The 25,189-nt window shown below is 36.9% G+C and overlaps 1 pseudogene; it reads left to right on the plus strand.

The window, feature by feature from the left end:
• The first annotated feature begins 875 nt into the window (after positions 1–875).
• Positions 876–22,151, plus strand: LOC134759390 (RNA-binding motif protein, Y chromosome, family 1 member B-like; annotated as a pseudogene).
• The last annotated feature ends 3,038 nt before the right edge of the window (positions 22,152–25,189 follow it).

The following is a 25,189-nucleotide window of genomic DNA, read 5'->3' on the forward strand; positions in this document are numbered from 1 at the left end:
TTTGTTTGGTTCCATAGTGTGATTGCATCAGGTAGAGGTTGTAACCAGAAACTGATGAGATTTTGGCTGTGTCCATGTTATGACTGTATCAGCTACAGCCTCTCTCCTGGGAATTATTACTAGAGATATGGCCATGTACTGCAGTGTGACTATACCAGTTACGGCCACTGTTAAGGGATTTATTTCTTGCAACAGATCCTTGATCCATGATGTGGCTATTTCAGGTTTAGACTGTCTCCCTGGGTTTACTGCTACATAAACATTTTTAGTCGATGGTTTCACTCTATCAGGTAGTCTATATGTGCAGAGATCATTGATTTTAGAATAAGCCTGGGTCCACAGTAAGACAATTTCTGTTTCAAGCTTTGTGGAGGGATTTACTCCTACAGATTCAGCTTGGTTCAGTGGTATAACTGTAGCAGGTATGGGCTGAGTTCACTCATTTACTTTTGGAAATTCACCTTTGGTCCACTGTGTGAACATACTGGTTTCATATTATTTTCAAAGATTTGTGGCAGGTGATTTGATTTGGTTCCATAGTTTGATTGTATAAGCTATTGCCTGTGTCAAATGCTTTACTGCTAAAGAACTCAGCCTGGGCCCACAGTTTGAGTTAATTGGATGCAGATTGGATCCAAGGCTTTACTGTTAAAAATTCAAACTGAGTTCATGGTGTGTGTGTTTCAGCTACAGGTTCTGTCCAGTAAACTGCTGCTGGAAATTCAGCCTGAGGCCATGCTCTGTCTGTGTCATACATAGGCTGTGTCCAAAGATTTCCTGCTGGAGATTAGACTGTGCTCTTAGTGTGCCAAGGCAGTATCCATGGATATTCTGCTGCTAATTCAGCCCCTTTCCATAGTGTGATGGTATCGGCTATGGACATTGTCCAGGTATTTACTGATAGATATTCAACCTGGGTCCAAAGCATGACTATGGAAGGTAGAGCTGTTTCCATGGAATTACTGCTGGAGATACAGCCTGGGCCCATGGTGTCACTGTGGAAGTTACAGCCTCTGTGCACAGATTTACTGTTGGAGACTCAGCTTGTGTCCACAGGATAATGTTATCAGGTTCAGATAGTGTACAGAGATTTACTGGTGAAGATTCATCTTGGACCCATGATTTGATTGTTGTACTATCACCTACAAACTTTTTCTAGGGATTTATGGCTGGAAATTCAGGCTTCGTCTACAGCTTGTCTGTATCAGCTGTTGTCTGTGTCCATGAATTTACTGCGTCCATGAATTTACTGCTGGAGAATCATTCAGGATCGACTGTATGACTGTTTCAGACTGTGTCCAGGCATTTCCTGCTATAAATTCAGTCCTATTCCTTGGTAAGACCATATCAACTGTAGCCTCTCCTCAGGGATTCATTGCTGGAGTTTCATCCAGAACCCATGGCTGAGTCTGAGATACTGGTGGATGTTCAGTGTGGGTCCATGGTAGGAATATATCATGTACCCAGGGATGCATTCCTAGAGTTTCAGCCAGAGTCCATGTTGTGAGTCTATCCGTTTCAGACTGTGTCCAAGTATTTAATAATAATGATTCAGGCTAGACAAATTGTGACGATATCAGATATAGGAGAGCTTATCCATGAATTCCTCAGTATTGATTCAGCATGGATCCTTAGTATGATTATATCAGTTTCCAACTGTTGCCAGGGATGTATTGCTGGAGACTCAGCCAGGGTTCACAGTGTTATTGTTTCAGTATCAAACTGTATCCAGTAGTTTACTGCTGGTAAATAAGCTGTGGTCCACAATGAGACTGGATGAAGTTCAGATGGGGGCCAGGTATTTCCTTCTAGATATTCAGGCTGCAATATTGTCCAAGGATTTATTGGTGGCATTTCATCTAGGGTCAATGATATGACAGTTTCAGGTATAGTTTTTGCCCAGGGATTCATTGCTGGTAATCTTTCCTGGATCTATGGTGTGACTGTCTTAGCTATAGGCTCTGTCAAGGGAAATAAGTCTGGAAATTCACCTTTATTTTAAAGTGTGATTTTATCAAATACAGAACATGTCCAGAGATTCACTGCTGGAGATTTGGCAGTAGTCCACAGTATGATTAGATCAGTTGCAGACTGTCTCTAGGATGTTAATCCTTGAAATTCAGCCTTTGTCCATGTTGTGACTATATCTGCCAACATCTTGGTCCCATAGTTTACTGTTGGAGTTTCAGTCTGGGTCCAGACTGGGACTGTGTGAGTTTCAGACTGTGTCCAGGAATTTAATTCTTGAGACTCTCCTTGCATCCATGGTGTTAATATAGTAGCTTAATTTTGTACCCAGAAGTTGATTACTCCAATGTCTTTCTGAATCCTGGGTCTCAACATGTCATCTTCAGCTTGGGTCCAGGATCTTCCTTTGTCACTTTCAACTTCACCCCAGTGTCTAAATTTATAAGCTTCATGGTGCATCCAGTTTCTTAACTTATCAGCCACAGGTTGGTTCCAAAACCTCACTATTTCAGTTTCAGACTGTATCCAATGGTGCTGTGTCAGTTACTGGTTCTCCCCACTGTGTGACTGTCTCTGCTTGAGAGTGAAACAAAAGTTTGATGATATCAGCTTCAGTGAGATTCCAGGGTCAGGATGTGTTACCTTCAGTTTGGGGCCCAGGTACCACCGTTTCCATTCCAGTTTGGGCCCAGTACCTAACTAGAACTGTTTCTGGTTGGGTCCAGTGTTTTTCTTTCCATTCTTCAGTCTGGGTTCTGGGCCTAGATATTTTAAATTTATGCTGAATCCAAAGGCTCATTATTTAAGTTTCCATTTGTAACCATGGTTTAATTGTATTAGCTTTCAGGTGAGTCAAGAGTCTTCCTGATTGAGTTTCTGGCTGGGTCCAGGTTTGGACTGTGGCTGTTTTAGGCCGACTCCAGGGTCTGATCATGTCAACTTTAGAGTGAATTAGGGGCTCAATTAAATTCATAATAGGATGTGTTAAGATCCATGTCTGCATCAGGGGTTTGAATATAATAGCCTCATGTTCGTTCAATGTACTAAATCTATCCATTTGATTTGAGGGCCTGATCATACTGGTTTTATGTTGCATCCAATATGTAATATTGTCACCTTTTGACTTAGCATATGAATATGGAGTATGCAGTATAGAAGAAATCCAGAACTGAGTTGACCCACTTTCCATGACAGTCTAGTGTCCATCTGTCTTTTCTAGTTTCTTGGGATCCAAATAGATTCAAGACTGGCTGACACCATGGTTCAAAGTTATGGGTTAGTGTAGGATACTGAGATCCATCTTCATTGTTGGATGAATGAGCCCATAGTTCAATTTTATTAACTATGAAAGGTACTGGTGGAATCTGGTTGTAAGTTACTGGTTTAGCACCAGTGTTAACTCTATGAGCTACATGATACATTTTGTTTCTAATACTCTCTTCACTGGATTGAATCTGCACACTGTCCCTGTTTTATAAGACATAAATTGTTTCCAAGTTTCAACTTCAGTAGTAATTTCTAGCCAAGGTCTAGCTACAAATTGTCCATGAGATGGAACATTAATAGATTGAACCTGAGACTGGACAGTATCCAGCATAGAAGAAACTTGAGATCCACTTATGCCATTTGACAAGATAAAACAGGATCCACCAGCATTAACTAATGCTAGAGTATGAAGCCTAATTATACTAGCTAATGTATTAATCAAGGATCTTGCTGAATCAGTCACAGTTTGATATTTATAATTCATTGCATTTTTCTGAGGAAGATTCCAGGGTATAGGCATAATGGCTGTTTGGGAATTCTGGGGTCCAGAAAAAAACAAATATTGAGACGTGTCCATTTCTGGGGTACTCTAGTATTCAGCTGTATAGGGATGATCCCGTGGTTTGGCAACAGGAGAAATCCAGGATCGTACCATTGGGAATTTGCTTACAGAGGAGAGGTGACCACTTTGAAAGTGTACTAGTCTATTGGCATGAAAAAAGTCTCTATTATTTGAACCAAAATTGCTTTCTGTTCACTGGGGAAGTGCTTAATCTTCTCCTTCATGTTTATATTGAGAATCCATGAAGACCAAAGTGGCAGAGCCTCTGTTAGAGCTACATGTGGTTTGTGGACCATCTTCTTCTCCAGAAGGAAAATTGCAGGGTAGAGAAAAAAATAGCACCCAGTGGTTTCTGGGATGCCTTGATAAGCCATCTCATCCAAGATATTTATGGGGCTGTCTTGATGAAAATAACAGGGTCATAATAGGCTTCTGATGTATCACTGACCAAGCCTGCCAGTTCCCAGAGACTGTCAAAGATGCAAAGAAGAGGACTACCTTGCTGTACCTGAATGGCTGGGAAGAAAGATAACCATATATATTAGAAATACATATAGACATACATGTATTAAAATATATAATGCATAAATTACATATATATGCAATACAAATATATTAATTATAAAATATACAAATGCATATATTGTATGTTTATGAATAATATTTATAAATTAGTTATATAGCTTGTATGGTTTATACATATATTAAATAATTATAAGATATTAAAAGTACAAATTTTACTTTTCTATCACATGTAAATTTCATATTACTTAATGGACAGTGATAAATATTACATGGTACATACTTCAAGGTTCCATATAACACTTAGGTATAAATAATTCTAACTCTGGTTAAAAAAGTATAATCAAATACTAGAGGGAAATTAGAGGAAAGTTCTAAACAATAAAGTCATGTACATATTCAACATCATTATATGAATATTACTTATGCCTTTAGCCAAGTAATCACAGGCAAAGCACAACTTATACAGTCATATGAAATGACTGTTTGTATCACCTCCTCTGCCATTACGTTTGTGGAAGCCACCAACACGTGTTTCTTTTCTCTGTTTGATTCTTGTACCCACTTGAAGCTTACAGTTTGTTTTCTCAGTAGCCAAAAATACACAGAGTAAAAGCACTTACTCTAAAATTGACTACATAATTTTAAGTAAAACACTCCTCAGTGAATGCAAAAGAACAGAAATCATAACAAACAGTCTCTCAGACCACAGTGCCATCATATAAGAACTAAGGATTAAAACATTCACTCAAAACAGCACGATCACATGGAAAATGAACAACCTGCTACTGAATAACTGAGTAAATAATGAAATGAAGGCAGAAATAAAGATGTTCTTTGAAACCAATGAGAACAAAGACACAACATACTAGAATCTCGGGGAAACATTTATAGTACTGTTTCAAGGAAAATTCATAGCACTTAATGTCCACAACAGAAAGTAGGAAAGATCCAAAACTGGCACTCTAACATCAAAATTAAAATAACTAGAGAAAAATAATAGCAAAAGCAAACAAATTCAAAAGCTAACAGAAGACAGAAATAACTAAGTTCAGAGCAGAACTGAAGGAGACACAGACATGAAAAAACACTCTAAACAAATCAATGAATCCAGGAGTTGTTTTTTTGAAAAGATCAACAAAATAGATGGCTACTAGCCAGAGTAATAAAGAAGAAAAGAGAGAAGAATCAAAAGACACAATAAAAAAGATAAAGGGGTCATCACCACTGATCCTACAGAAATACAAGCTATCATCAGAGAATACTATAAACACCTCTTCACAAATAAACTAGAAAATCTAGAAGAAATTAATAAATTCCTGGATGCACACACCCTCCAAACTCTAAAACAGGAAGAAATTGAATCCCTGAATAGACCAATAATAAGTTCTGAAATTGAGGCAGTAATTAATAGCCTACCAACCAAAAAAATGTCCGGGACTAGAGAGATTCACAGACAAATTCTAACAGAAGTACAAAGAGGAACTGGCACCATTCCTTCTGAAACTATTCCAAAAAATAGAAACACAGGGAATCCACCCTAACTCACTTTGTGAGGCCTGCATCATCCTGATACCCAAACCTGGCAGAGACACACCAAAAATAAAAAAAACAAAACAACAACAACAGCAAACAAAAAACAGAAAATTTCAGGCAAATATCTCTAATGAACATTGGTGCAAAAATACTCAATGAAATACTGGCAAACTGAATCCAGCAGCAACTCAACAAGTGTATCTGCCACAATCACATTTGATTCATACCTGTGATGCAAGGCTGATTCAATATATGCAAATAAATAAATGTAATTTATCACATAAGCTGAACCAATGACAAAAACCATGTAATTATCTCAATAGATTCAGAATAGCTCTTCGACAAAATTCAACACCCCTTCAGGATAAAAACTCTCAATAAACTAGGTATTAATGGAACATATTTCAAAATAATAAGAGCTAATTATGACAAACCCACAGACAATATCTTACTGAATATCAGAACCTGAAAGATTTCCCTTTAAAAACATTCACAAGGCAAGTATACTCCCTCTCTCACCACCCCTGTTCACCAAAGTTTTGGAAGTTGTGATCAGTACAATCAGGCAAGAGAAATAAATAAAAGTATTCAAACTGGAAAAGAGGAAATAAGATTTTCTGTGTATGCAGATTATAAGATTGTATATTTAGATAACCCCACTGTCTCAGCTCAAAAGCTCCTTAAGCTGATAAGCAACTTCAGCAAAGTTTCAAGATACAAAATCAACATGCAAAAATAACAAGCATTCATATACACCAATAGGAGACAAACAGAGAGCCAAATAATGAGTGATCTCACATACACAGTTGTTACAAAGAGAATAAAATACCTAGGAATACAACTTACAAGGGATATGAAGGACCTCTTCAAGAGAACTACAAACCACTGCTTGAAGAAACAAGAGAGGACACAAACACATGGAAAAATATTCCATGCTTATTATAGGAAGAATCAATGTTGTGAAAATGGCCATACTGTCCAAAGTAATTTATAGATTCAATGCTATCCCCATAAAGCTACTATTGACTTTGTTCAAAGAATTGTTAAAAACTATTTTAAACTTCATATGGAACAAAAAAAGAGCCCATATATCAAAGACAATCCTAAGCAAAAAAAAAAAAACAAAAAAAAACAAAAAACAAAAAACAAAAACAAAAAAACAAAAACATGGAGACATCAGGTTACCTGACTTCAAACTATAATACAAGGCTACAGTAATCAAAACAGCATGGTACTGGTATCAAAACAGATATATAGACCAATGAAACAGAACAGAGTCCTCAGAAATAACACGACACCTCTACAACCATCTGATCTTTTACAATGCTGACAAAAACAAGCAATGAGGAAAAGATTTCTTATTTAATAAATAGAGTTGGGAAAACTGGCCAGCCGTATGCAGAAAACTGAAACTAGACTCCTTCCTTATACTTTATACAAAAATTAACCAAGATGGATTAAAGACTTAAATGGAAGACCTAAAACCATAAAAACCTAGAAGAAAACAGACAATATCATTCAGGACAGAGGCAGGAACAAACACTTTATGTCTAAAACACCAAAAGCAATGGCAACAAAAGCCAAAGTTGACAAATGGGATCTAAGTAAACTAAACAGCTTCTTACTGTAAAAGAAACTATCATTAGAGTGAACAGCAACCTACAGAATGGGAGAAAAATTTTGCAATCTGTCCATCTGACAATGGAACAATATCCTCAATCTACAAAGAATTTAAACAAATTTACAAGAAAAAAAAATCAAAAAGTGAGCAAAGGATATGAACAGATACTTCTCAAAAGAAGACATTTATGCAGCCAACAAACATATGAAAATAAGCTCATCATCACTGGTCACTGGAGAAATGCAAATCAAAACCACAATGAGATTGTATCTCACACCACTTAGAATGGCAATCATTAAAAAGCCAGGAAACAACAGATGATGGAGAGGATGTGGAGAAATAGGAATGCTTTTACACTCTCCATTGGAGTGTAAATTAGGTCAACCATTGTAGAATACAGTCCAGTGATTCCTCAAGGATCTAAACCTAGAAATACCATTTGACCCAGTAATCTAATTTCACATTATATACCCAAAGTATTTTAAGTTATTCTACTATAAAGTCACATACACATTTACATTTATTGAAGCATTGTTTACAATAGCAAAGACGTGGAACCAAACCAAATGTCCATCAATGATAGACTGGATAAAGAAAATGTGGCACATATACATCATGGAATACTAAGCAGCCATTAAAAAGGTTTAGATTATGTCCTTTGCAGGGACATGGGTGAAGCTGGAAAGCATAATTCTTAGCAAACTAATAATAACAGAAAACCAAATACCACAAATTCTCACTCATAAGTTGGAATTGAACAATGAGAACACATGAACACAGGGAGGGGAACATCACATGCCAAGGTCTGTTCAAAGAATGCAGGGCTAGTGGAGGGATAGCATTAGAAGAAATACCTAATGTATGTGTCGGGTTGGTGGGTGCAGCAAACCATGGCACGTGTATGGCTATGTAACAAAACTGAACATTCTGCACATGTATTGCAGAACTTAAATTATATATAAAAAAGAAATACCTATAGACGTATGCTATACATGTCTTAAAAATATATAATGCATAAATTTCTTCTATGTGCAATACATATAAATTATGAAATATACAGATACATATATTATATATGTTTAGGAATGCTCATATTTATAAATTGGTTATATAAGTATAAATTATACTTTTCTATCACATGTAAATTTTCTACTAATTCATAGTAAGAAATTTTACATGGTACATACTTCATGAGTACCATATAACACTTAGGCATAAATAATTGTAACTCTGGTTAAGAGAGTGAAATCAAATACCAGAGGGAATTTAGAGGAAACTTCTAACAATAAAACATTACCTACATCATCAATATAATTATCTGAATATTACTTACACCCTCAGCCAAGTAACTTTAGGCAAAGCACAACTTATACAGTCACATGAAAAGATTGCTTGTGTCACCTCATCTGCCATTATGTTTGCTGAAGTATCATCATTAGTTTGGTCTCTCTGCTTGAATCTGGTACTCACTTGCAGCTTACAGTTTGTTCTCTCAGTAGCCAGAATTATACTCAGAGTAAACCCAAATGGATTTGTCTTTGATCTCACTTAACTGTTTTCCTTTGTTCATCTTGCCACATCATGGGAGTAAGACTACTTGCTTAATTCTAGTGTGAGAATTATTTCAATGTTGATTTTCTCTGCCTGGAATTCTCTTCCTCCAAATATCTTCCTAGATTACTTCCTCAAGGGTTTAGTCTTTGTTCAAGTAAAGCATTTTTAAAGGCATGTGCATTGAAAAACTTTTTTTCCCAACATCTTCCAATCACCTAATTACCTATGAACTATAGTTAATGTAAAAATTTTTGTAAAATATGCTTAGGTTAAATGTGCCAATGTTACTGATAGTGCCCTTAATACTTTTAGTCTTTGGATGGAAAAGCACTAAAAATAGAACAAGCCAAGTAACCATCTTTTCAAAGTGGTGGTAGGTAGAAACCACCATCTTATTCAAGAAAGAGATGGACTTCAGGAAGTCTGAGATCTGCAAGAGGAAGTAGTTAGAAGAACAAGAGGGTGACTTCTGTCACATGAAGGACCATTGGGTAATGTTTTAAAATATAAAGATGGAACCATAGGATTGAAACAAAATAAGTTTGAAGATATCAAAATTTCTGCATTTTATGTATTTCCTTTATGAAGAGAAAATTAATTATTGATAATAAGTACAATTGTTTCTAAGTACTAAAGGTATATTATAAGAATTATTTAATTAATATCTAAAATCATTTTAAAATTGTAATAACTTTGCATTGAAATAACATAAATTTCGAACTGAATTGAGCTTGTGAATGCTGATTGCCTGTACTCAACAGGTTTTCTGCGGAACTTATTTATATTTATTACACTGTAGAATTTTCTACTCTGGTGGGAGGGGCCAAGATGGCTGAATAGGAACAGCTCCAGTCTACAGCTCCCAGCGTGAGTGACACAGAAGACGGGTGATTTCTGCCTTTCCATCTGAGGTACCGTGTTCATCTCACTAGGGAGTGCCAGACAGTGGGCACAGGTCAGTGGGTGAGTGCACTGTGCACCAGCCAAAGCAGGGGCAAGGCATTGCCTTACTCAGGAAGTGCAAGGGGTCATGGAGTTCCTTTTCCAGGGGTGACAGATGGCACCTGGAAAATTGGGCCACTCCCACCCAAATACTGTGCTTTTCTGATGGGCTTAGGAAACGGTGCCCCAGGAGATTATAGCCCACCCCTGGTTCAGAGGGTCCTATGCCCACGGAGTCTCACTGATTGCTAGCACAGCAGTCTGAGATCAAACAGCAAGTCGGCAGCGAGGCTGGGGGAGGGGTGCCCACCATTGCCCTGGCTAGCTTAGGTAAACAAAACAGCCTGGAAACTTGAACTGGGTGGAGCCCACCACAGCTCAAGGAGGCCTGCCTGCCTCTGTAGGCTCCACCTCTGGGGGCAGGGCACAGACAAACAAAAAGACAGCAGTAACCTCTGCAGACTTAAATGTCCCTGTCTGACAGCTTTGAGGAGAGCAGTGGTTCTCCCAGCATGTAGCTGGAGATCTGAGAAGGGGCAGACTGCCTCCTCAAGTGGGTCTCTGACCCCTGACCCCTGAGCAGCCTAAGTGGGAGGCACCCCCCAGCAGGGGCAGACTGACACCTGAAATGGCTGGCCAGGTACTCCAACAGACCTGCAGCTGAGGGTCCTGTCTGTTAGAAGGAAAACTAACAGAAAGGACATCCACACCAAAAACCCATCCATACATCACCATCATCAAAGACCAAAAGTAGATAAAACCACAAAGATGGGGAAAAAACAGAGCAGAAAAACTGGAAACTCTAAAAAGCAGAGTACCTCTCCTCCTCCAAAGGAATGCAGTTCCTCACCAGCAACGGAACAAAGCTGGATGGACAATGACTTTGATGAGCTGACAGAAGACGGCTTCAGACGATCAAATTACTCCAAGCTATGGGAGGATATTCAAACCAAAGGCAAAGAAGTTGAAAATTTTGAAAAAAATTTAGAAGAATGTATAACTAGAATAACCAATTCAGAGAAGTGCTTAAAGGAGCTGATGGAGCTGAAAACCATGGCTCGAGAACTACGGGAAGAATGTAGAAGCCTCAGGAGCTGACGCGATCAAATGGAAGAAAGGGTATCAGACCTGGAAGATGAAATGAATGAAATGAAGCGAGAAGGGAAGTTTAGAGAAAAAAGAATAAAAAGAAACAAGCAAAACCTCCAAGAAATGTGGGATTATGTGAAAAGACCAAATCTACGTCTGATTGGTGTACCTGAAAGTGACGGGGAGAATGGAACCAAGTTGGAAAACACTCTGCAGGATATTATCCAGGAGAACTTCCCCAATCTAGCAAGGCAGGCCAACATTCAGATTCAGGAAATACAGAGAATGCCACAAAGATACTCCTCGAGAAGAGCAACTCCAAGACACATCATTGTCAGATTCACCAAAGTTGAAATGGAGGAAAAAATGTTAAGGGCAGCCAGAGAGAAAGGTCAGGTTACCATCAAAGGGAAGCCCATCAGACTAACAGCTGATCTCTCAGCAGAAACCCTACAAGCCAGAGGAGAGTGGGGGTCAATATTCAACATTCTTAAAGAAAAGAATTTTCAACCCAGAATTTCATATCCAGCCAAACTAAGTTTCATAAGTGAAGGAGAAATAAAATACTTTACAGACAAGCAAATGCTGAGAGATTTTGTCACCACCAGGCCTGCCCTAAAAGAGCTCCTGAAGGAAGCGCTAAACATGGAAAGGCACAACTGGTACCAACCACTGCAAAATCATGCCAAAATGTAAAGACCATCAAGACTAGGAAGAGTCTGCATCAACTAATGAGCAAAATAACCAGCTAACATCATAATGACAGGATCAAATTCACACATAACAATATTAACTTTAAATGTAAATGGACTAAATGCTCCAATTAAAAGACACAGACTGGCAAATTGGATAAAGACTCAAGACCCATCAGTGTGCTGTATTCAGGAAACCCATCTCACATGCAGAGACACACATAGGCTCAAAATAAAAGGATGGAGGAAGATCTACCAAGCAAATGGAAAACAAAAAAAGGCAGGGGTTGCAATCCTAGTCTCTGATAAAACAGACTTTAAACCAACAAACATCAAAAGAGACAAAGAAGGCCATTACATAATGGTAAGGGGATTAATTCAACAAGAAGAGCTAACTATCCTAAATATATATGCACCCAATACAGGAGCACCCAGATTCATAAAGCAAGTCCTGAGTGACCTACAAAGAGACTTAGACTCCCACACATTAATAATGGGAGACTTTAACACCCCACTGTCAACATTAGACAGATCAATGAGACAGAAAGTTAACAGGGATACCCAGGAATTGAACTCAGCTCTGCACCAAGAAGACCTAATAGACATCTACAGAACTCTCCACCCCAAATCAACAGAATATACATTTTATTCAGCACCACACCACACCTATTCCAAAATTGACCACATATTTGGAAGTAAAGCTCTCCTCAATAAATGTAAAAGAACAGAAATTATAACAAACTATCTCTCAGATCACAGTGCAATCAAGCTAGAACTCAGGATTAAGAATCTCACTCAAAACCACTCAACTACATGGAAGCTGAACAACCTGCTCCTGAATGACTACTGGGTACATAACGAAATGAAGGCAGAAATAAAGATGTTCTTTGAAACCAACGAGAACCAAGACACAACATACCAGAATCTCTGGGATGCATTCAAAGCAGTGTGTAGAGGGAAATTCATAGCACTAAATGCCCACAAGAGAAAGCAGGAAAGATCCAAAATTGACACCCTAACATCACAATTAAAAGAACTAGAAAAGCAAGAACAAACACATTCAAAAGCTAGCAGAAGGCAAGAAATAACTAAAATCAGAGCAGAACTGAAGGAAATAGAGACACAAAAAACCCTTCAAAAAATTAATGAATCCAGGAGCTGGTTTTTTGAAAGGATCAACAAAACTGATAGACTGCTAGTAAGATTAATAAAGAAAAAAAGACAGAAAAATCAAATAGATGCAATAAAAAATGATAAAGGGGATATCACCACTGATCCCACAGAAATACAAACTACCATCAGAGAATATTACAAACACTTCTACACAAATAAACTAGAAAATCTAGAAGAAATGGATAAATTCCTCAACACATACACCCTCCCAAGACTAAACCAGGAAGAAGTTGAATCTCTGAATAGACCAATAACAGGAGCTGAAATTGTGGCAATAATCAATAGCTTACCAACCAAAGGAAGCCCAGGACCAGATGGGTTCACAGCCGAATTCTACCAGAGGTACAAGGAGGAACTGGTACCATTCCTTCTGAAACTATTCCAATCAATAGAAAAAGAGGGAATCCTCCCTAACTCATTTTATGAGGCCAGCATCATCCTGATACCAAAGCCTGGCAGAGACACAACAAAAAAAGAGAATTTTAGACCAATATCCTTGATGAACATTGATGCAAAAATCCTCAATAAAATACTGGCAAACAGAATCCAGCAGCATATCAAAAAGCTTATCCAACATGATCAAGTGGGCTTCATCCCTGGGATGCAAGGCTGGTTCAATATATGCAAATCAATAAATGAAATCCAACATATAAACAGAACCAAAGACAAAAACCATGCGATTATCTCAATAGATGCAGAGAAGGCCTTTGACAAAATTCAACAACGCTTCATGCTAAAAACTCTCAATAAATTAGGTATTGATGGGACATATCTCAAAATAATAAGAGCTATCTATGACAAACCCACAGCCAATATCATACTGGATGGGCAAAAACTGGAAGCATTCACTTTGAAAACTGGCACAAGACAAGGATGCCCTCTCTCACTGCTTCTATTCTACATAGTGTTGGAAGTTCTGGCCAGGGCAATTAGGCAGGAGAAGGAAATCAAGGGTATTCAATTAGGAAAAGAGGAAGTCAAATTGTCCCTGTTTGCAGATGACATGATTGTATATCTACAAAACCCCATTGTCTCAGCCCAAAATCTCCTTAAGCTGTTAAGCAACTTCAGCAAAGTCTCAGGATACAAAATCAATGTACAAAAATCACAAGCATTCTTATACATCAATAAGAGACAAATAGAAAGCCAAATCATGGGTGAAGTCCCATTCACAATTGCTTCAAAGAGAATAAAATACCTAGGAATCCAACTTACAAGGGATGTGAAGGACCTCTTCAAGGAGAACTACAAACCACTGCGCAAGGAAATAAAAGAGGATGCAAACAAATGGAAGAACATTCCATGCTCATGGGTAGGAAGAATCAATATCGTGAAAATGGCCATCCTTCCCAAGGTAATTTACAGATTCAATGCCATCCCCATCAAGGTACCAATGACTTTCTTCACAGAATTGGAAAATACTACTTCAAAGTTCATATGGAAGCAAAAAAGAGCCGGGATCACCAAGTCAATCCTAAGCCAAAAGAACAAAGCTGGAGGCATCACACTACCTGACTTCAAACTATACTACAAGGCTACAGTAACCAAAACAGCATGGTACTGGTACCGAAACAGAGATATAGATCAATAGAACAGAACAGAGCCATCAGAAATAATGCCACATATCTACAACTATCTGATCTTTGACAAACCTGAGAAAAACAAGAAATGGGGAAAGGATTCCCTATTTAATAAATGGTGCTGGGAAAACTGGCTAGCCATATGTAGAAAGCTGAAACTGGATCCCTTCCTTACACCTTATACAAAAATCAATTCAAGATGGATTAAAGACTTAAATGTTAGACCTAAAACCATAAAAACCCTAGAAGAAAACCTAGGCATTACCATTCAGGACATAGGCATGGGCAAGGACTTCATGTCTAAAACACCAAAAGCAATGGCAACAAAAGCCAAAATTGACAAATGGGATCTAATTAAAATAAAGAGCTTCTGCACAGCAAAGGAAACTACCATCAGAGTGAACAGGCAACTTACAAAATGGGAGAAAATTTTCGCAACCTACTCCTCTGACCAAGGGGCAATATCCAGAATCTACAATGAACTCAAACAAATTTACAAGAAAAAAACAAACAACCCCATCAAATAGTGGGTGAAGGACATGAACAGACACTTCTCAAAAGAAGACATTTATGCAGCCAAAAAACACATGAAAAAATGCTGGCCATCAGAGAAATGCAAATCAAAACCACAATGAGATACCATCTCACACCAGTTAGAATGGCAATCATTAAAATGTCAGGAAACAACAGGTGCTGGAGAGGATGTGGAGAAATAGGAACACTTTTACACTGTTGGTGGGACTGTAAACTAGCTCAACCCTTGTGGAAGTCAGTGTGGCGATTCCTCAGGGATCTAGAACTAGAAATTTCGTTTGACCCAGCCATCCCATTACTGGGTATATACCCAAAGGATTATAAATCATGCTGCTATAAAGACACATGCACACATATGTTTATTGCGGCATTATTCACAATAGCAAAGACTTGGAACCAACCCAAATGTCCAACAATGATAGACTGGATTAAGAAAATGCGGCACATATACACCATGGAATACTATGCAGCCATAAAAAATGAGGAGTTCATGTCCTTTGTAGGGACATGGATGAAATTGGAAATCATCATTCTCAGTAAACTATCGCAAGAACAAAAAACCAAACACCGCATATTCTCACTCATAGGTGGGAATTGAACAATGAGAACACATGGACACAGGAAGGGGAACATCACACTTTGGGGACTGTTGTGGGGTGGGGGGAGGGGGGAGGGATAGCATTGGGAGATATACCTAATGCTAGATGACGAGTTAGTGGGTGCAGCGCACCAGCACGGCACATGTATACATATGTAACTTACCTGCACATTGTGCACATGTACCATAAAACCTAAAGTATAATAATAATAATAATAAAAATAAATAAATAAATAAAATGAAATCCAAAAAAAAATAAATAAATAAATAAAAAAAAGAATTTTCTACTCTGGGGCCCAGAACTTCATATCAGTTTTATTACCAAAATATGATGGCACATTTTAAAGTTTCCAGCAGGAAAAATGTAACTTAGTACTTAAGATTGATTTTGAATTATGTTTTCTTTTTGTGTATACCTGTGCAAGCATCTATGCAAAACAATTGCTTTGAAATTTTGATATGAGGGTTTATACATTGGCCTACCATAAAGCATTTTCAATTTAAGAAACGTAGAACTTAAATTTCTGAAAAGAGTCTGTGACTCTGAAAAGGGGTAAAAACCACTGCTTCACAGATATGTGAAGCATATCTTTGCTGTAGCATTTCTTTGTTGTAGGATGAGTCACTGAAAATGACATTTATAAGTGATTTACATAATAGAAATGAGGGGTAAATTTTTACATGAAAAAGAAAAAGAAAAACAAAACACATTTAAATATATATATTTATATATATATTTATGCGTGTGTATCTAGATGGATAGATAGATAGATTAGATAGATAGATAGATAGATAGATAGATAGATAGATAGATAGATAGATAGATGGTATGATAGGCTGGGCAAGGTGGCTCATGCCTGTCATCTCAGCACTTGGGTAGTGTGGTGTGGGTGGACCATGGGGTCAGGAGTTCCAGACCAACCTGGCCAACATGGTGAAACCCTGTCTTTCCTAAAGGTACAAAAATTTAGTCTGGCGTGGTGGCATGCACTTGTAATCTCAGTTACTGGGGACACAGTGGCAAGACAATCACTGGAACATGTGAGGCGGAAGCTGCAGTGAGCCAAGATCACATCATTGCACTCCAGCCTAGGTGACAGGGCAAGAGTGCATCTCAATAAATAAATAAATACATAAATAAACAAACAAACAAACAAACCTATTGGTTAACTTGTATTATCTATTAACCAAACTTCAAAAACCTATCATTTAATTTTGAATTTTAATAACCAGATTTTTAATTAATTGGAGATGTTTTTTAAAATGGAAATTGCAGTGTTTTCCCCATTTTATGATGCATAGCTTCATGGTTATTTTGTCTCCATTGATCTTGATGGTGAGGTTCAATAATACTGTGCCATGTATGAGAATGTGTGTATTCTTACCTGTAACACAACCTGGCAATTGGTATATATCTACATTTTTTTGTAGATATATAAATATATTTTTAAATATTATTTCATAGGTAGTTCTTAAAGATTATTAAAATTTAGCACAGTCTAATCTGAAAACCAGTGTTTTATGAGGGAACTGTAAGAATTCTATATTATGTTAACAAATTTTAGAGATAATGTATTTTCCTGATGTGTAACCTTTTGATATTTTAAATGTTTACATTTCTTTGAATGGAATTTAGTTTATCTCTATGATATGCTTTGAAAATTTTTCCTCATAATAGAATGATATAAACAGTCATTTAACATTTTTCTTTTAGTATTTTTATGTATATTTTACTTAGATATTTTACTGATAGATTTCTGTTCCCTGATCACTCCACACTTTTCCCACATTTTCTCACATGAATATTTTATGACTTGAGTTTATTTCTAGATTTTCTAAATGGACTTTTATTGCTTGAATTGTACTAATTCATATGGAAATGCTAACTGTATTAGTTTAGACAAATGTAAGTTTTTTAGATGATAATATGTAGAAAATCTTTATAAACAACTAAACTTAGCCATTTAAGAAACAGTGATGTTAGTTAACTAAAAATTTTTGTTTGAAATACAGATGAAGGTGGATACACTCTTGATCTCAACATGAGTTCTTCTAGGGGACACATTCCAGTTAAAACAGGTCCATCTTCAAGAAGTGGAGGTCCTCCTCTTAAAAATCTTCTTCTTCTGCTGTGGCAAGAAGCAATAGTTCAATGAGAGGCTGAAGTAAATGCTACCTGATAGAAAGACCGTATTTTTCGTATGACTGAAAATGAGCTGTTTTAACTGGATGCTTAACTTTAAGTTCATCGAACAAAAGAGAAGTGACACACACGGGCATAATTATAGATCAATAGGTTTTACTGTAGTTTCTATCTCACCAGGTACATTACAGATTTGTGGTGAAGAAGTACTCAAGCTTCTCATTTCAGGTGAAAGAAGTGATGAGAGTGAGGTCAACATTCCTTTTAATCCTGTGTTTGCTAGAAAATACCGCTTAATTTTTCTAAAAGTTCCTAGCAATATTCTTTGATGGTAGGTTTCTTCGTCTAATGAATTCTTCCATTTCCTAGGTCTCCTGGTAGTGTTGCCCTGGTGTCCCAATCTAAAAATTGCTTGTTCAATTTCTTTGTTGGTTTGGTGTCTTGCTCTTACCAGGTCAGTGTGCATTCCTGAGATGATGGCCCAGCCTCAAACTCCTGGGCACAAGCAATGCTCCTGTTTCAGCCACCTGAGTTTCTGCAAATTCAGGCATGCACCACGACAGCTAGCTAAATTTTCTTCCATGTTTTTTTAGAGAGAGGATCTCACTACATTGTCAAAACTGACATTAAATTCTGGGGCTCAAGCAGTCCAGCTGCCTCTGCCTTCCACAGTGGCCCACAATGTGAGCCACTGAGGTTGGCCATCCAACTTCTGGGACCTCGATAATGCTTATGTGCAAGGCATTCTTACTGCTTACATGAAGATTCAAAAGAACTACAAGTGCGTTTAGCAGAAAAGGAGTCACTGGGATTATATATTATTTAAAAATAAATTTAAGGCTTGAAATTTAGACTTGAAGGAGTGCAATATTCTTAAATTAAGTGGATATCACAGAAGTGCAGAGTTGTGAAGTATAAGGGGATGTAAATCAATAATTATATTGTACCATGATGTTTAAACATTAACACAAGAACTTAATGTAAGATTTGAAATTATTTGAGGAGATAATTTAGAACTAAGGAACATGAGGTGAACATTAAGATTGAATAGAAGTAATATTTTTGAGAAGCAGAACTGTAAAGTAGCACACTGAACAGAAAAAAGCAAGACAATAAAAGCTCTTAGCAAAGAAGTTTAGCAGAGTAAATGAAAATTCTTACTTAGTCCTCCATCCTAATATGGAGGAAATTGAAAACTGCCATTTTCAATTTTATATTTCAAATGTAGAGTATCAGCAAAGTTATGTATTGGTTGACTTCAGGATATGCAAGCCAACACATTTCCATTGGGAAATTAGCAAGTGAGTATATCATAGGTGAAAGACTGATCTCTAAGAAATAGCACATGAAGAGAACATTAAAGAACTTTTTCTATTTTGAAATAGCAACAATGTTGTAATGATCCCTTTAAGGGTATTCTTTATTGAAGTAAAATTAAATCTCGGCATCATTAGAAAATCTTCACTAGTGCATTTTGTCAGCATTTAAGATACAGCCAACCACTTAGAGATAAAGGAGAACTTTTATGTAAAAATTTAGCATGCAGTTGTTCAAAGGTAGCAATATTTGTGTGTGTGTGAGATGGACTGAACAACATGGGACAATTTACCTTCTCAGCTGAGAAAGGACAATGTATTTAAACTTTAAAATCAGTGAAGTGTTTGAGTGTTTTGCATGTTTTAATTGTGTCATTAGTAGTCAACAGTAATTCATATGAAAAGGAAAATAATAACTAAGAAGTTATTGAACATTACAAATGAAGTTTTACTTAAGAATTGATGTCTGCTTTCAGCTTCATTAGAAGAATTGGCCTTGCAGGAGCCATGGGATTATCCAAAGCCATAAGAAATATTGTGTTGTGACTTTCTAGTAATTTAGAAAACGAAGAAAGGAGTCATAGAGGAAATAATTTTGAAAAGTTGTTTGAGGGAAGAGAAAATAACGTTTCAGATTTGGTGTTCTTTACATAATGTTACATCATTTTAGTATTAAAGGTCCCATATGACATGGAAGAGAGAATTATGGAGCTCATCCACACACAGAGCCAATCTGTTCCTTGAGAAATGAAATTCACATAACAAAATTAAATATTATAAGGTAAACAGTTGAGTGGTGTTTAATACATTCTGCAGTAATTACCTCCATCGAGTTCCAAAACATTTTCATCACTCCAAACTAAAACTCCAGCTAACAGTTAAGCCATCCCTTTCATTTTCTCCCTTCCCTCAGCTGCTAGCAAATATCAGTCTGTGTTCTGTCTCTGAACTTACCTGTTGTGGGCATTTAATGTTAATGGGCTCAAACACTACCGACCTTTTTTAATCTTTTTCCTTTCCTTTTGCATGATGTCCTGAAGGTTCAGTTACATTATAGTACTTCACTTCTTCCACAGGCTGTTAATCCATTATTTTATTTGAGTTGTTTCCACCACAGTGTTTCTATGCGCCAATATTTCTTTGGGTACACTTATGCAATTGTTGGTGTACATAGAAGTGAAATTGCTTGGTCCTATGATAATTATGTTTGCTTTCTTGAGGAACCACCACATTTCTCCATAGTAGCTACATCACATTCCATTCCAGCCAGCACCTTTTCAGGGTTCCAATTTATCTACATCCTCTCAAACACTTGTTATTTCCTGCTTTTTAAAATTTATTGCCATTCCAGTGTGTGTGTATGAAGTATGGAAGCTCCTTTTGGATTTAAAATGCATTTTCTGAATCACTGATTATGAGTATCTGTTCCATGTGCATTTTGGGCATTTGCCTATTTTATTTGGGTAAATAGCTATTTAGATGTTTAAACTTTTAATTTTGTTTAAGTTGTAAGTTAGTTATGTTTTGGATAGTAGAAGTTGAAAATTCAAAGGTTGTTGCTTAAACTTATGCACACAGAAATCATCGAAGTTCCCGAGAAACTAGGAATTATGCTCCACCATATAGAGACTATGCATACCGTGATTGTGGTCATTCTAGTAGGGATGAACATTCCTCTAGAGGATATAAGTACTATAATGTTTTCAGTATTTGTCAAACAGATTTCTTCAATTGTTCATTCCAACTGACATTGTATCAGGGTCCTGATTTATCTACATCCTCTCAAACACTTGGTATTTCTTGCTTTTTAAAATCTATTGCCATTCCAGTGTGTGAAGTATGGCATATCATTTTGGATTTGAAATGTATTTTCTGCATCATTGATTAGGAGTATCTGTTCCATGTGCTTTTTTGGCATTTGCTTATTTTATTTGGATAAATATCTATTTAGATGTTTGGCCCTTTAATTTTGTTTATGATGTGATTAAGTTATGTTTTGGATACTAGAAGTTGAAGGTTTAAATTTGTTGCTTAAACTTATGTACACAGAAATCATCAAAATTCCTGAGAAAGCAGGCATTATGTATGCCCCAATACCTACAGACTGTGCATACCGTGATTATGGTTGTTCTATTCAGGATGTACAATCCTCTAGAGGATATAGGTACTATAGCATTTTATGGATTTATAAAATAGATTTCTTAAATTGTTCATTCTGACATTAAGAAAACTTTTTTTTTTCAATTTAATTATCGTGATGGCTGCGGCGAGGCCCATGGTAGAGATCATTCTGAACATCCAAGTGGAAGTTCTTACAGAGATGCATTTCAGAGATATGGTAAGGGACCAGGATGGATTTGTAAGTTATAAAATTATATTTAATAGACCAGATGGTTATTCTAATGAAATTCTAATAAAAATTATAAAGGACAAATATAACATGTTTAAATATTGAGTATTCTTAACAGTATAAAGCATAGGGAATGATATGAAGGTGACAGCTTCAGTTCACGTCCAGTGAAATGTGACTCAATGTTTACTTTATAATTAAATTTGTTAAGCTTCAAAATAGTACTCTTACACTTATTTTAAATAAAACCTTCTGACAAATGCAACCTTAATTAATATCTTGTTGACAAAGGCAGAGGAAAGCAGATATTTCCAAATAGTACTTCTTTAGCTAATTCATGCTTTAGTGATAGCAGTAAAAATGTTTAAATGTAGTCCAACATATTATTTTATGAATGCTGCAGGGACCTCTCATGGTGCACCACCTGAGCGAGGGCCTCGGATGTCTTATGGTGGAAGCAGCTGCCATGATTATAACAATACATGAGATAGATATGGCAGAAGTCAGGAGAGTTACTCAAGGAGCTATGGTGATTTTTATTTTTGTGGTTGTGAGCACTTTGGCAGAAAAGACCAAAGGAATCCACCTTCTCTGGATAGGGTGCACCCTGCTGCTCTTGAGGAATATGGTAGTTCAAGTTATGTGCCATCTACAGGAGATGATGGGGAAAGTCAATCTGAAAAAGGAGGCTGAAGCAAATTTTAAAGCAAGAATTCAAAATAATAGTTATTGCATACCAAATCTTGTTTGCAAATCCAAACTTGAAATGTTATTTCTGCATTGTTACATGCATATTACTAAAATAAACATGTTGGTTTTGTGACTTTTTTGAGGTATTCAAAGAAAAAGGAACTATTTTTCAGAGTAATATTATACTTTTTAATGTTATTTGAAAACTATGTGTTGAGATGTAATATCTACATTAACATTTTCAGCATAAAATTTTACATGTAATGCAAAATGACTGATGTTATTGCATAGCTGCACATGATCAAAAGCAAATTTAATAGGAGAGTAAATTGCATTGTTTGTTGAACATTTTCCTTTGTTTCTTTGAACATAAGTAGATACAAAATTAGGCATGTGACATGTCTCCCTCACAGGCTGCACAAGTTTTCTAATTAGGCTGTTTCTCTTTAAAAACATATAAGCTTAAAATATTTGAGAAGTCTTGAGAAAGCCTCCACAACTGTCTGCCTCACCATAAAATGTTTATTTTTTAGAGGAATAGTACAGGTCAAAAGAGATACTTACATGTGCTAGATATCAAAGTTTAAGACATCTGGAATATTCTACTTGAAGCATTCTGTGGCTGAAGAGGGATAATGATAATGAAAACTTTTTTTTTACATAAAACAAAAGTGACCCAGCAAAGTTTCTCAAGTGCATAGCATAATGAAATTAAATGTTCATAGTTTACATAGTGGAAACTAAGTGTTTTGTCTGGGGAGGTACTCATGTTAATTTTTTCTTCAAAGTTTTGACAATGTTTGATGTAAGTAATGGTTTAGTAATAAGTTCTTACAAATAGAAATAATCTAGAATGGTTGAGACTTAATTAATTGTGTTTTTGAGATGGAGTGTAGTTTTGTTGCCCAAGCTGGGGTTCAGTGGCTCCATCTTGGCTTACTGCTACCTCCAGCTTCTAGGTCCAAGTTATTCTCCTGCCTCAGTATTCTGAGTAACTGGATTCGATATGTGTGCACCACAGCTGGCTAATTTTTTGTATTTTTAATACAGACATGGTTTCACTATGATTGAGTGTTCTTAAAATCCTGATCCACCCTCCATGGACTCCCAAAGTGCTAAGATTACAGGCATGAGCCTGTAAATTGGTAAAATTTGGACAAGATCTCAATTTTTATTAGGTGAGGGTGCAAATAATTTTAAAGAGAGAAATTACCAACTTTGATTTAAAAGTGAGTTATTCATGTTATTAAATTGTGTTTTCATTCACCTATAATGTAGGATTGTGAGGATGAAGAGAAAAGATAAAACTCCATAATCTTGTGTATCTTACTGTCCAGGCATGATGGCTCAAGTCTTTAATTCCAGCACTTTGGGAGGCCAAGGCTTGCAGATCACTTTAGGTCAGGAGTTCAAGACCAGGCTGGCCAACATCATGAAACCCCCCATCTCTACCAAAAATACAAAAATTAGCTGGGTGTGGTGGCCCAAACCCATAGTATGCTACAGTTAATTGTGAGGCTCAGGCAGGAGAATCTTCTGAACCTGGGAGCCTGAGGCTGCAGTGAGCCTATATTATGCCATCCACTATAGCCTGAGTGACAGAGCGAGACTCCAACACAAAAATAATTATATAAATCAACAAATATATAAATAATAATTATGATATCCTTCAGTTCAAGCATTTATCATTTCTTTTTTCTTTTTTAGAGACAGGGTCTCACTCTGTTGTCCCTCCTGGATTGCAGTGGTAACATTTTAGCTCACTGCAGACTTGAACTCCTGGGTTCAAATGTGTTAGCCTTCCATTTGAGCCTCCCAAGTAGCTGGAATTACAAACACCACTGTGCCCAGCTTTTGCGTTTGTGTGTGTGTGGTAGAGACAATGCTTTGAATATATTGTTCAGGCTGGTTTCAAACTTCCAGGCTTATGTGATCCTCCTTCCTTGGCCTCCCAAAGTTTTGTGATTATAGCCATGAGCCACTGAGTCTGGCATATCATTTGTTGGTGTGAGCGACATTCCACCTTCACTCTTTTCATTCTTTTGAGATATGCAATAAATCATTATTAAGTGTACTCATCCTGTGCTACTGAACATTAGATCTTATTCCTTCCAAGCAACCATAATTTAACCCACCCCAATCCTCTCTTTGGTCCCTTCCTTACCAGTACACATTGCTTGTATCAAAATATTGCATGTATGCCAAAACTATCTACAACAGTTTTGTACAGATATTTTTAAGTAAGTAAAAAATTAATAAAAAGCACATCCCCAACAAAGTGATAAAATAGGGGGCTCTAATTTGTTCCTCCATCCACAAAGCAACAAATAAAAAGTCACACCCACATCAATTCCCTATAAGATAAACCCAGAAACTAGTTGAGATACTCTTGCACATAGGATTATGAAAATGCTGACTTAAAAAGTGGTAAGAAAAACTGAATCATGATCTTGTTCTAGAGTTTATGTCTGTCCCAGTGGCCTGAAATCAATACGGACCTGTTGTTTCACAGCTTCTCTCAGAGGACTGAATTATTAAGCCACAAATGTAATTCCCCAGCTGTTACAGCTGCTTCTCAATGAAATGATTCCTAACTTGCCCATCTCTGGATTCTAACACAGATTGGCATTCATAACTCTCCTAGGACCTCCAAGATAAAAGAGAGATTTAAATAGATATTCAAGCATTTCTGAAACTGTTTCCTCCTGGCTTATTGGAACTCAAGCAGTCAAGGAAGCTCAGCTCTCACTTTGTAATTCAAATCCCACTTAGATTGGACATCTAATGTCTTGACTTTTTTTTATTTCTTTATTATTTTAAGACAGAATCTTGCTCTGTCACCTAGGCAGGAGGCAAATGGCATGATCCCAGCTCACTGCAAACTCTTCCTCCTGGGCTCAAGTGATTCCCCTGCCTCAGCCTCCCCAGTAGATGGGATTACAGCACCCACCACCATGCCAGGCTAATTTTTGTATTTTCTAGTAGAGACAATATTTCACCATGTTGGTCAGGCTGGTCTCTAACTCCTGACCCCAGGTGATCCCCTGCCTTGG

The sequence above is a fragment of the Pongo abelii genome, chromosome Y (assembly GCF_028885655.2).
Source record: "Pongo abelii isolate AG06213 chromosome Y, NHGRI_mPonAbe1-v2.0_pri, whole genome shotgun sequence".
In the NCBI taxonomy this organism is placed as follows: Eukaryota; Metazoa; Chordata; class Mammalia; order Primates; family Hominidae; genus Pongo; species Pongo abelii.